Source organism: Hippocampus bargibanti, linkage group LG04 (genome assembly GCF_051943395.1).
Source record: "Hippocampus bargibanti isolate YZ-2025 linkage group LG04, ASM5194339v1, whole genome shotgun sequence".
Taxonomy (NCBI): Eukaryota; Metazoa; Chordata; class Actinopteri; order Syngnathiformes; family Syngnathidae; genus Hippocampus; species Hippocampus bargibanti.
This window is the reverse complement of record NC_142737.1, coordinates 30,015,940-30,030,416: the sequence shown is the minus strand read 5'-3', so window position 1 is coordinate 30,030,416 and position 14,477 is coordinate 30,015,940.

Below are 14,477 nucleotides of genomic sequence, written 5' to 3'. Positions count from 1 at the left end.
GTATATGTATGTATATATATATATATATGTATATGTATGTATATATATATATATATATATATATATATATATATGTATGTATATATATATACATATATATATATATATATATATATATATATATATATATATATATATATGTATGTGTATATATATATATATATATATATGTGTATGTATATACATATATATATATATATATATATATATATATATGTATATATATGTATATATATGTATATATGTATGTATATATATATATATATGGCGGCTGGATAGCTCAGTTGATAAGGCATCGGTTTGGCATATGGGAGACGAGGGTTCGAATCTCACTTGTGGCAGAGAAAATGAGCAGAAATGAGCACAATGACATCATCCAGTGTGGGTCCTTGGGCAAGACCCTTCACGCTAATGCCTACCTCATACAATGATGAGAGACAATAAATGGAATGACATGCCGGCTCAGACGTCGCCCGGCCAAACAAGGTCTGCGTCAGGTGCTGGGGAACCAGAGCACCCTGATGAAAAATGGGCTACTGGAACAAAGCGGAGATGGACGAGATGCGATAACATGGCTCTGTTGGAATGCTACTACTCAAGCAACCCTAGTCAGAGGGGTTACATGCGGAGAATGGGGGCGGAATGGTTACTTCGAAACCCACAGTCACGATTGACCACGAAACAACTAGTAGCTCAGTGTTCCAATATCCACAAACGGCAATTGCTATCACAACTTGAGATTGATGAGGTACAACACAAATTCCGAGGTGAAGGGCCCCAGGCTGCCACATCACAGGAAGAGGTTCAACCAGAGATTGGGAGGCAAGCCCCAATGAATAATGAGATTGGGAAGCCAGCCCCAATAAATGAAATGCTGAGCGAGGCAGCAAATGACCTGAGAGATAAGATCATGGCAAGAATGAAAACTGGGCAACGAAGGCACCGATTACAACGGCTATGTGAAGTACCACCTGAAAGTCTCATGGAAACTGTGAATGCAGCACTGAGAACGATCCCGACCGGAACGATCACGGAAACCAATGAGCTGATATACACCTCAGCATCAGTGATCCTAGACATGCTTGGCTACAAGAGCAACCATGAGAGCCACGAGATTCATTACCCACCATGGAAAAGACGGTTGGAGGCCAAGATCAAGGCGGCTCGGAAAGATGTGAGTCAATTGACGGAGACCCAGAGAGGTGTGAATAAAAGGCCAATACCCAAGAGGTACATGCAGATAACCATACCTGAAGCACTCGAAACTGCCAAACAAAGGCTCCAGGCCTTGGCCAGTCGCCTAAAGAGGTACACGAAAGAGAATGAGGCCAGAAGAATAAACAGGCTGTTCGCAACACAACCTGCGAAAGTGTACGCTCAGTGGCAGGGTTCTAACAGCAGAGCAGACCCTCCAAGGCTGGAAACTGAAAGATACTGGAAAGGCATATGGGAGAAGGAGGGCGCACATAACAGCAGTGCACAATGGCTGGTGACTCTGAAAGAGGAGCACAGCAACCTCCCTGAACAGAACCCAGTTACCATCACAGCGGCAGATATACAAGGAAGAGTCTCAGGTATGAAAAACTGGACGGCACCAGGCCCGGATATGGTCCACACCTACTGGCTAAAGAAACTCACAGCTCTCCACGAGCGCCTAGCAGCACAAATGAACCAGCTGCTGATGGATGGGACTCACCCAGGATGGCTAACCGAAGGGCGAACAATCCTGATCATGAAGGATTCCTCAAAGGGTGCAGTTCCTTCCAACTATCGGCCAATAACCTGTCTCTCCACAACATGGAAGCTCATGTCAGGCATCATTGCGGCTAAGATAAGTGGACACATGGATCAATACATGAGCAAAGCACAGAAAGGCATTAGTAGAGATACTAGAGGTGCCAAACATCAGCTGCTGGTTGACAGAACAGTCGCTCAAGACTGCAGGTCCCGACATACCAACCTGTGCACAGCCTGGATTGATTACAAGAAAGCATATGACTCGATGCCACACACATGGATCAATGAATGCTTGGAGTTGTATAAGGTCAACAGGACCCTGAGAGCCTTCGTTGCAAACTCGATGAGGATGTGGAAAACCACACTTGAAGCCAATGGCAAGCCACTAACGCAAGTGTCCATCAAATGTGGCATATACCAAGGTGATGCACTCTCCCCACTGCTGTTCTGCATAGGACTGAACCCCCTCAGCCAGATAATCGCCAAGACAGGCTATGGATACCGCCTCAGAAATGGAGCTACGATCAGTCACCTCCTCTACATGGATGATATCAAGCTGTATGCTAAGAGCGAAAGGGACATAGACTCCCTGATCCACACAACCAGGATCTACAGCAGTGATATCGGAATGTCATTCGGGCTGGAGAAATGTAGTCGGATGGTGACTAAGAGGGGCAAGGTAGTTCACACTGAAGGGGTCTCACTCCCTGAAGGAACAATAGCAGACATTGAAAACAGCTACAAGTACCTCGGTATACCACAGGCCAATGGCAACCTCGAATTAGCAACAAGGAAAGCGGCTACGACCAAATACCTCCAGCGGGTGAGGCAAGTCCTCAGAAGCCAGCTCAATGGCAAGAACAAGACCCGGGCAATAAACAGCTATGCCCTGCCAGTGATCAGATACCCTGCAGGAATAATAAGGTGGCCAAAGGAAGAGATTCAGACCACGGATGTTAAGACCCGAAAACTCCTCACCATGCACGGAGGGTTCCATCCCAAGTCCAGCACCCTGAGACTGTACACAAGCCGTAAGGAAGGAGGCCGGGGACTAGTGAGTGTGAGAGCCACTGTCCAGGATGAAACATCCAAGCTCCATGAATACATCAAAGAGAAGGCTCCAACGGATGATGTACTCAGAGAATGTCTCAGTCAATGGGGAACAGAGGATGAGGTGCTGGAAGAGGGACAATCATGGGAGGAAAAGCCCCTACACGGGATGTACCACCGAACCATAGCAGAAGTGGCTGATCTCAAGAAGTCCTATCAGTGGCTAGAGAGGGCTGGCCTAAAGGACAGCACAGAGGCACTCATCCTGGCTGCCCAAGAACAGGCCCTGAACACCAGAGCCATAGAGGCAAGGATATACCACACCAGACAAGACCCAAGGTGTAGGTTGTGCAAAGAGGCACCTGAGACAATCCAACACGTAACTGCAGGGTGTAAGATGCTGGCAGGGAAAGCCTACATGGAGCGCCATAACCAGGTGGCTGGCATAGTCTACCGAAACATCTGTGCGGAGTATGGACTGGAAACCCCAAGGTCAAAATGGGAAACACCTCCCAAGGTGGTGGAGAATGACCGAGCAAAAATCCTGTGGGACTTCCAGATACAGACTGACAAGATGGTAATGGCCAACCAACCAGATATCGTGGTCATAGATAAAGGGGGAAGGAAAGCCGTTGTCGTGGATGTAGCGGTCCCGAGTGATGGGAACATCAGAAAGAAGGAACATGAGAAAATCGAGAAATACCAAGGGCTCAGAGAGGAGCTGGAGAGAGCCTGGAAGGTAAAGGTGACAGTCGTGCCTGTGGTGGTCGGAGCACTTGGGGCAGTGACCCCCAAACTCGACGAGTGGTTGCAACAGATCCCGGGAACAACATCGGATATCTCGGTCCAGAAAAGCGCAGTGCTGGGAACAGCACGGATACTGCGCAGAACCCTCAAGCTTCCTGGCCTCTGGTAGAGGACCCGAGCTGAAATGGGGACAGACACCACCCATGGTGGGTGAGACGAGGATTTATATATATATATATATATATATATATATATATATATATGTATATATGTGTATATATATATGTATGTATGTGTATATATATGTATGTATGTGTATATATATATGTATATATTTATATATGTATATATATATATATATATATGTATATACAGTAAAGTCTCGTTATATCGATATCGGTTATATCGATAGTACTGCTTATTACGATACTATTTCTATGAATGCAAGGAGAAAATTTACATGCAGCAGGATCGGATATATCGATAGTCCGGTTATATCGATATTTTTTCCGACTCCCGAGACAATCGATATAACGAGACTTTACTGTATATCAGGGGTGGGCAAACTTTTTGACTCGCATACATATACATGTGTATATGTATATGTACATGTGTATATATGTATATATGTGTATATATATATTTATATATATGTATGTATATGTGTGTATATGTATATACAGTAAAGTCTCGGTATATCGATAGTACTGCTTATTACGATACTATTTCTATGAATGCAAGGAGAAAATTTACATGCAGCAGGATCGGATATATCGATAGTCCGGTTATATCGATATTTTTTCCGACTCCCGAGAATATCGATATAACGAGACTTTACTGTATATCAGGGGTGAGCAAACTTTTTGACTCGCGGGCCGCATTGGGTTCTAAAATTTGACAGAGGGGCCGGGCCAGGAGCATTTGGAGGGAGCATTTGGGCCGGAAATACTAAACCTAAAGCATTAAAGGACAACTGACGCCTCCCGACAAGTTATGTCCATAATTTGTAAAATCACTTCAAATGACTTAGACTGAGCGTATTTTACAGATTCCACAGCATATAGCTATAGTTTACGTTTTAAGACTTGTGCTGAATATTCATGAAGTCTTGTTTTCGAGTTGATGACGATCCCCATGTGACGTCACGTTTGGATCGCCCATGACCGACAAAGCTACACACAATGCATTTTGCGGTACTTTGTTTAGTCTGAAAACTTCGTGTTGATCCATGTTGATGGCGAAATTAGAAGGAAAACACAAATAACGCGATGGTGAATCGTTGTGTGTTGCACCAAGACAACTATTTGATATTCGCTGACACAAATTCCCAGCTGAAAAATCTGCCCATTTCCAATGGAGCTTGGGCGCCATCTTCTGCATTTACTGGGTGCTACATTGGTGTAATTGACGGCTCGAATTGATATGGGAGGATTCCTTGAATCAATTGCAAACATTTATGCTTTCGTCTTCAGAACTATTTGAATCATATTCATAACTGGATGAGTAACAAGAAAGCATCTTCTCCGAATCTGAAGCCATTGTTTTGATTCTCGAGCAAGGCAAGACGTCTTGGCGTGACATCACGAACAAAGGGGTGGGACCTTCTGAAACTGGTAATTTCTGGATTCATTTTGATGTCATTTTTATTGGTGTTTTTCATTTAACTAAAAATATCAGCCTGCCTGTTTTGGGTATTTTAGATGCTACAAAACGTTTTTCTGATGTCAGTGGGAACCAAAAAAAATGGTGCCGGTTGTCCTTTAAATGTAGTGTGTACAAATCTCATAGCACAGTAAGTACACTACAACCCAATTTATTAACTGTCTTTCAAATGTGAAAAATATCCCTGATCAGTTAATAAATTTGACTCAATGAATATGCAAGATATGGCGTTTACATACTATTTCGCAGATACTTGGAGGAGGAAATGGAAATACATTAAAATAACATATGCACTGTGATTTATCAAGATTGCGTCTGTTTTTAATAAGTTTCCATCAAAGGGGCAAAGTTAAATAAATCAACATTTATTGAAAAATTGAATCACTTTCAACATTCAAAACATATTACACAACGAAATATTCAAGCTCAATAATACATACTTGTGTTAAATTCCGCCAAATCATAGATGGTTTGTCCTGACCGCGCGCTCTACAAACTCTCCACTGACGCGCTCGCCTTCACGCGCAAACAATACACGTGTACCGTCGCCGAGCACACCGACATAGGCTACCTGCAGTTGAAATTTGCATACTCGGCACGGCAGCCAATCAGAAGCCTGCTTCTTTCTTCGGACTTTCGCAAGCATTCTAAGGTCGTGCATTTGCATATCATTTTCCAAAATAGATGCACAGAACCTCAGCCAAGAAGAAAGATTCAAAAGAAGCTAACAACATATGTGACGCTACGAAACGTAAATTTACATTAAACCATGACTCTACTGTACGTGAGACTTATGAAAGGGGCTTAGTGGCTTGTCGCAAGCAATGCAAACGTTGCATTGTGACCGTAATAACAGATGACTATGTAATGGTATGAGCAAATCGTATTTGCATGTTCTAGTTCTACTGGTGATGCCTGGCTAGTATAGATCAAAGGATGCGCTTCTGCAAGTCAGTCTGATGAGAGCCTACGTCACAGGGGTCGGGAACCTATGGCTCGCGAGCCATATATGGCTCTTTTGATGATTGCATATGGCTCGCCGATAAAACTAACATATGTATTTACTTTTTCGTTTCGTCATTTTTTTTCGCCGTTCATTTCCCGTTGGCGCTGCAGTTGGCGGAAAGCGCAATTTTGATTGGATGACACTGACCTAGAATGGCCGAAAGCGCCATGTTGATTGGATGAGAGTGGCCGTCATGTTGAAACAGGTAAACGCCCTTTTAACTGAGCCCAACGAGTGCACTTCAGCGTGAATACACCGGTGTGTGTGTGTGCGGGGAACCGCATCGGGTGGGAGTGAGCTGGGGGGTGACGCAGCCTCCCTGGAAGTGTGACAGCGAGCGTCTGCGGAAGTCTTCAAGCCGGCTTTCGATCACCGAATGCGGGCGTGCACGGGGGAATCTCGGCCTGTTCCTTTTGAAATATTTTCAAAGTGTTTGAGCTCCAGCAAGACGGCGAGGAGAGAAAATGTTCTGATTCTAATTTGCAATGAAACAATACCATCAATGAAACAGTCGAATGTCAGTGACATTTTAACAAGCCCCATGTTAACGTTAGCATCGACATACTTCTGCGAGAAGTATGCAGATAGCAAGTGTGGAAGCTTATGAGCCGTGTGCAGGCTAACTAGCAGTAACTTCGCCTCTGGACCGGCAAATTGAATTTCATTCCGATCGTTTTCCTGGAATTTTACCAAACATGAGGAACTGAAAACCATTCATGTTAACGGTGAGTACTATCACAAAGTTATTTTAAATACATTCTGATATTTTGTTGAAAAGTGGCCGCGCGTGTGCGCGCGGACGTGCGTGTGGCTCTCGCTGAAAAACATTTCTAAGTATTTTACTTTTATGGCTCTCTTAGTCAAAAAGGTTCCCGAACCCTGTGTTAGCTGCAGAGCTGTGGGTGGACGTAAAGCTTCCATTTCTGCAGTTTTTTTTGCGATCAGAGATGAATTTGCGCGTGTTTGAATCCATCCATCCATTTCCCTGAATTGGTTGCCAGCAAATCGCAGGGCACACAAAGACATACAACAGTCACACTCACACCTCGCGACAATTTGGAGTGGTCAATCTGCCTGCCGTGCATGTTTTTGGAGTGTGGGAGGAAACCGGAGGACCCGGAGAAAACCCACTCGGGCCCAGGGAGAGCATGCAAACTCCACAAAGGGAGGCACTGTGAAGCCGGTGTGCTAACCACTCGACTACCGGGCCGCCTGTTTGAATGACAGAACGCTTAAATTATTCAGCTATCGATCAACACTGACTGATCTTATGCTGGTTAACTCGAATGCTAACATATTCTTCATCGTCGAAAAGAGAGGCATAACTCACCCGCCTGTGGGTGACAGGAAATCTCCATCTTCGTCGTCCCCACCGAACATGTTATCGGTTGAAATCTACCTAAAAATAAGACACGTGGTGTAGAGAGAAAACTATGTTTTACATGGCAAGTTGTACAACTTTTCAGCACCCTTCCTGGTTGTGGATTGTCAACCGACTTTCCACATGATTCACGTCTGACGTTGAGGCTCTTGTTGCCTGAAAGGTGACATTTGTAGGCTGATGACGACATCGCGCCGCGCCGAGGATGCGCAATCGCGGCGGTCGATTGTTGTGCGACCTGGCAGCCACTTTCGTTGATCGCGGTCAAGCCAGCCTCCGCTCGCAAAATCGAAGTTAAGTGAGCAGTCACTTCGATTGACAACACTGTGCATTAGTGATGTGTCGTTCGCGAACGATCCGGTACTTAGATCCGGATCCCTGAAGTGAACGAACAGAATCGGCTCCTAAAAAAGAGCCGGAAATGGGAGCCGACTATTTTCCCCCTATTCCCCGCCCCCAGTCTTCGGTTAAACCCGCACTTGATTGGTCAATATCCGTGGTAGAGGAGTGAGGGGTGACTTACAGACACGCAGCAGTGAGGAGAAGGAGGAGGGGTTAGAGAACCAGCAGCACACTGAGTAGCACATGAAACAGAAAAAGGAGACGACAGAGCTTGATAGCGCTCCAAAGAAAAAAACAAAAGTGAAAAGGTGAGGAAATTGATAGACAACACAGTGCCATTTGGACTCGTTTCAACTTGATTGATACTGGAGTTCAAAGGCAGAGTGTAGACTGCAAGGTTAAAATATCCTATCAATCACGCTCCACAAACAACCCGCACAGGCGCATCATCATCATACAGTTAGGACGGCGGAAAAAATCATTGGCACCGCCCTACCCACTCTCGAGGACTTGCACACTGCAAGAATCCGAACAAGGGCGCGGAAAATCCTACTGGACCCTCCGCACCCTGCCCACCACCTTTTCCAGCTACTCCCCTCCGGCAGGCGCTACCGATCCATGCGCACCAAATCCAGCAGACATTTAAACAGCTTCTTCCCCCAAGCCATTAACTCTTTGAACTCTTTGAACTCTTCAACAGTAGCCAAAATGGAACTGTATAGTGCCACTTAGCAGTTTTTTTGACGACGATACTAGTGCAGCGTGTTCTACCGGAAACAAATTCCTTGTGTGTTCTACATACTTGGCAATAAAGATGATTCTGATTCTGATTCTGATAACAGTCCACCCATCCATACAATTTGAAGAAAAAAGAGAAGCAAGGGAACCTGCTATTAATGAAGTTTCGAGTGTCTCTGCCTGCATATTTTGCTGCTGCAATATCACAACTTCCACGTTGTACAACCCAGAGCTCCTTGAGACACTTTATGCAAAAAGCTATCAACCCAGCTAAACAGAACACAATTGATGAGGAACTGGGTAAAATGATTGCAAGTGATTTTAAGCCATTTTCAATTGTGGATGACAAATGATTCAGAAAATATAGTCATGCTGTCAACCCAATGTATGCAATTCCAAGCAGGAAATGTCCACATTGTGGGACTATTAAATGCTTTCTGATTCTGAAAACATTTTCTCAAAGAATCATACCAGAATCATATGTGACAAAAATGTGCTGCAGTCTAAGAACGGTTAAAAAAGCCACAGCTGTTTGTCTAACAACTGACTGCTGGACATCCCGAATCACAACATCCTATATATCAGTTACATGCCACTTTATTGAACATTTCAAAGTGGTCTGCTGGATTGTTTGAGTTCAGTGACAGAAACATTTCTGAAAATTTAGCAGAGGAGCAGCTCCAAGTGGCCAAAGAGTGGGATGTGGGAAACAAAGTGCGTTGCCTTGTTAGCAACAATGCAACTAACATCACAAAAGCAATTAAAACCCTGAAACGGAGCCATCACCCATGTCTTAACCTGGTTGTAAGAGATAATAATAATAATAATAATACATTTCATTTCTAAGTGCCTTTCAAAACTCTCAAGGTCACTTTACAGTCACAGGATGAGTTTTTCTGTGGATGAGCAGCGGCAGACACACGCGCCAGTGTTCACTCAACCCGCAAGTGAATAGATATGCTCTGAAGGTGATGACTATCAAAGTCAAAGCTTTATTGTCAAATATGCTAATATGCATGACATACAGCACAGATGAAATTAATGTCCTCTCGGACCCAGCATGCAAGACACTAATAGTTGGCTAACGTGGCTAAAAAAGACATACAATTGACAACAGACTACACATGTTATTTCTGAATGTAAAGTGAGGTAGTGTCGTATGTAAAGTGAGGTAATGACATATATAAAGTGATGTAATGTAGTAATGCAAAATCAAACAAGAAGAAAGGGTTGAAGTGATATCTTGCAGAGAGAAAAAAAACATTGAGTTCAGGATGATAGTACAGCGTGAAGCATGTCCTCAGAGTTCGGTGAGTGTGGCAGTGGGAATGGGCAGGGTGGGCAGGGCTGGGTGGGAGTTGAGTCTCCGGACTGCCTGGTGGCAGAAACTGTCCTTGAGCCTGCTGGTCTTGGCTCGGAGACTCTGCAGTCTCCTACCCGATGGCAGCAGGCTGAAGAGGCTGTGGGAGGGGTGTGTGGGATCGCCAGCGATCCTGATGGCTCTGCGGGTGAGGCGGGTGTTGTAGATGTCCTGAAGGGGGGGGAGAGAGACACCGATGATCTTCTCAGCTGTCCTCACGATGCGCTGCAGAGTCTTACGGCAGGACACGGTGCAGGCGCCGTAACACACGGTGATACAGCTGGTCAGGATGCTCTCGATGGTACCGCGGTAGAAGGAGGTCGTGATGGGGTTTGGGGCTCCAACTCTTTTAAGCTTGCGGAGGAAGTACATGCGCTGGTGGGATGTCTTGGTGATTGATGCCGTGTTGTGGCTCCAGGACAGGTCTTCGGATATGTGCACTCCCAGGAACTTGGTGCTGCTCACTCTCTCCACTGCAGCCCCGTCGACGGTTAGTGGAGCATGCTGGGGGCGCACTCTCCTGAAGTCCACAACAATCTCCTTCGTCTTCTCCACATTCAGACGGAGATTGTTGTCCTTGCACCACGTGGCCAGGCGGCTGACCTCGTCCCTGTAGGCTGTCTCCTCGTCGTTGTTGATGAGGCCCACCACAGTCGTGTCATCCGCAAACTTTATGAAGAGGTTGGAGCTGGGTGATGATGGTGAGCAGTCGTGCGTGAGCAGAGTGAAGAGGAGGGGGCTCAGCACACACCCCTGGGGGGGCCCCTGTGTTCAGCGTGATGGTGCTGGAAGTGTTGTCGCCAACTCTGACTGCCTGTGGTCTCCCCGTCAGGAAGTCCAGCAGCCAGTTGCACAGGGAGGTGCTGATCCCCAGTTTGCTCAGTTTATCGGTGAGCTGTTGGGGGATGATTGTGTTGAATGCTGAGCTGAAGTCGATGAACAGCATTCTGACGTAGGATTCTCTGGTCTCCAGGTGGGTGAGCGCTGTGTGGAGAGCAGTGGAGATGGCATCATCGGTAGAGCGGTTGGGCCGATATGCAAACTGGAAGGGGTCATGGTTGGGGGGGAGGGCAGCCTTGATGTGGTTCATAACTAGCCACTCGAAGCACTTTATGAGGATGGGAGTGAGTGCGACCGGGCGGTAGTCATTGTGGCAGGTGGGGGACGACTTCTTAGGGACCGGGATGATGGTGGTGGCTTTGAGGCACGTGGGCACAACAGCCTGGCTCAGAGATGTGTTGAAGATGTCCGTGAAGACATCTGTGAGCTCCACAGCGCAGTCTCTCAGAACACGGCCAGGAATGCCGTCGGGACCCGGGGCTTTTCGTGGGTTGGTCCCTCTGAGGGATCGCCTCACGCTGTCCTGGGACAGTGTCAGCACCTGTTCGCCGGGAGGTGGTGGGGTCTTCTGTGCTGGAGTGCTGTTGTCTGCCTCGAAGCGGGCGAAGAAGTCGTTCAACCAACCAGTGTGAGTGGTGGAGTTCTCACAGGTCTGTGGAGAGGGCTTGTAGTCTGTGATGGTCTGTATCCCACGCCACAGGTTCCTGGTGTCTCTGCTGTCTCTGAAGTGGTTGGCGATCCTCCTGGAGTGCTGTCTCTTGGCCATCCTGATGCCACGTGACAGGTTGGCCCTGGCTGTTCTCATGCCCAGCTCATCGCCAGCTTTGTATGCAGCGTTCCGAGCCCTAAGGAGCCTGTGGACTTCACCCGTCAGCCATGGCTTCTGGTTGGACAGGATGGTGACAGATCTGGTGACAGTCACGTCATCCATGCACTTCCTCATGTAGGAGGTAACAGAGTCTGTGTACTCTTGGAGGTCGGTGAGGTTGTTGTAGGTGGCCGCTTGTCTGAACATGTTCCAGTCAGTGTTGGAGAAGCAGTCTTTGAGTGCCTCTGACGACCCATCAGGCCACACCCTTATCTGCTTCTTGACTGGTTTGACGACTTTCACAAGTGGCCTGTATGCGGGCATTAACATAATAGTGGAGTGGTCCGAAGCTCCTAGGTGGGGGAGGGGGTAGGCTTTGTAGGCTCCTTTTGTGTGTGGTGAAGACATTGTCCAGAATGTTGTTACCTCTAGTCGGAAAGTTAATGTGTCCATGGAGTTGTGGAAAAATGCTTTTCGGGTTGGCATGGTTGAAATCGCCAGCCAAGATAAGGAAAGCATCTGGGTGGGCTGTCCTGCTCCAAAGCAGTGTCCAGCATATGGGAAAATATGTAAAAACTGCGACAAAGCAAATCACTATGCTCGTTGCTGCAGGAACCAAGACATGAAAGGCAAGGTAGATGCAGTAGATGATCATTATGAAGTGGAGGAACTTTATGTGAATGCTGTAAAAGATGAAAGAGAAGAAAGAGATTGGATCACTACGCTGAAAGTGAAGAACATTTATCTAAAATTCAAATTGGATACTGGAGCCAATGTGAATGTCATTTCAGAGACTGATTTCATGAAGATCAGGCCGAGACCAAAAATACATAAAGCAAATATGAAAGTAACAGCTTATGCGGGTTCAGTCATACCAATGAAAGGAAAATGCATTGTGAATGTGACACATAAAGGCCAATTACATAAGCTATCTTCCATCATAGTTCCAAAGGATTTGCAGGGTCTACTAGGATTGTCGGCATGTGAGAGACTACACCTAGTGAAGAGAGTTTTTGTTGTGGATAGACAAAAAGAGACAGCATATGATCAACTGATGGAGCAGTACAAAGACTTGTTTCAAGGGTTAGGCTGCCTACCAGGAGAACACACAGCGTGGACAAGAGTGTGCCACCAGTGATACATCCATGCAGGAAAGTCCCATTTGCTCTTCAAAAGCAGCTAAAATCAGAATTGGACAGAGCAGTCATGTGATAAAGAAAATTGATGAGCCGACTGACTGGGTGAGTTCCCTCGTTGTCGTGGACAAAAAGAACGGAAAACTCAGAATATGCCTGGATCCCAGAGATCTAAACAGAGCCATCAAGGAAAGTTCTGTCAAGACTGTGAAAAGGCCGATGTACAAGGCAACAGACAGTGGAACGTATTTCTACCAGAGCTTGCTGGTGTATCGCACAACGCCGCTCGAGTGTGGTATGTCCCCGGCCCAGCTACTCATGGGCGTGTGCTGAGATCCAACATACCCGTCCTGGAAAACCTGCTAAAGACAAAGGAAGGGGAAAGTGAGGAAGATCAAAGAACAACAGAAACAAAAACAAAAGTTCTATCATGACAGAGGAACACGGAACCTACCTGAACTACACACCGGTGACCAAATCAGGTACAAAGACAAAACAGACACATGGTCACAGAAAGGAACTTTTCTGCGTCAGGTCCAACCAAGGTCATACAACATTCAGACAGAGGAAGGTGCTGTTTAAAGAAGAAACCGCCGAGATCTACTCAAAGAACCAACCATAGCAAGTCAACGAACAGAGACTGTAACAGAGACTGTTGTAACACCTCTAATTCCAGGACATGATATCCGAAAATCCTCAAGGAAAGTGAAACCACCTGAGAGACTGATTGAAACCAGTTAACATGTTTTTCTAAGTGATCATGTGGTGGAAAAAATAATGGATTTATCATGTGATAATTAATGTATCATGTGAATGTTTCATTTATTGTTGGAAGGTTTGGAAAGACTTTATTCAAGTTTAAAATTGCTAATTACTGAGCTAATTAAATTCATTACATTTGTTCAAAGTAAAGAATTCAATTAAGAAAGGGAGATGTAATGATATGAGCAAATCACATTTGCATGTTCTAGTTCTACTCGTGATGCCTGGCTAGTATAGATCAAAGGATGCGCTCCTGCAAGTCAGTCTGATGAGAGCCTACGAGAGCCACACATGTCAATTGCCTTCTCCCTCCAACCAACACAGCCGTCCTAATAAAGAACCTCAACTCTATCCAGAAGTTGTATCATTTACCGAACCCGCTTACACAAAAGCAACACAGACTACTGCAGCAAAATCTACAGTGTAGATTCTACACTGTAGATTTGTCATATATTATTCTCTTTCATCACTGCCACAGTTTCAGGGCAGAACAAACAGACACACTTCCCCTTGAATTCTTTGAAGAAATATTAATTATTCCACCTTGTCTGAAATTTCTGCACTTAGTTTCTACCTTTCGCTTCTTTGGTTCTGCCATGTTTAGTAAAGGGTAAATTTCTTTGGCCTTTTCGGTGGAGCAATGTTAAAACTTAGAAGTGCGGGCAAAATTTGAAGTGCGGGCCATATTCCATTCTGTTTATAAAATTTCTTGCGGGCCAATTAAAAATGGACTGTGGGCCGCAGTATATATATATATATATATATATATATATATATATATATATATATATATATATATATATGTATATATATTGGATTGGATTGGATTTGCCTTTATTAGTCTCACAGTGGAGAAATTTACATTTCACAGCAGCAAAGTGATGAAAGGAATGAAAGTAGAAAAAAGA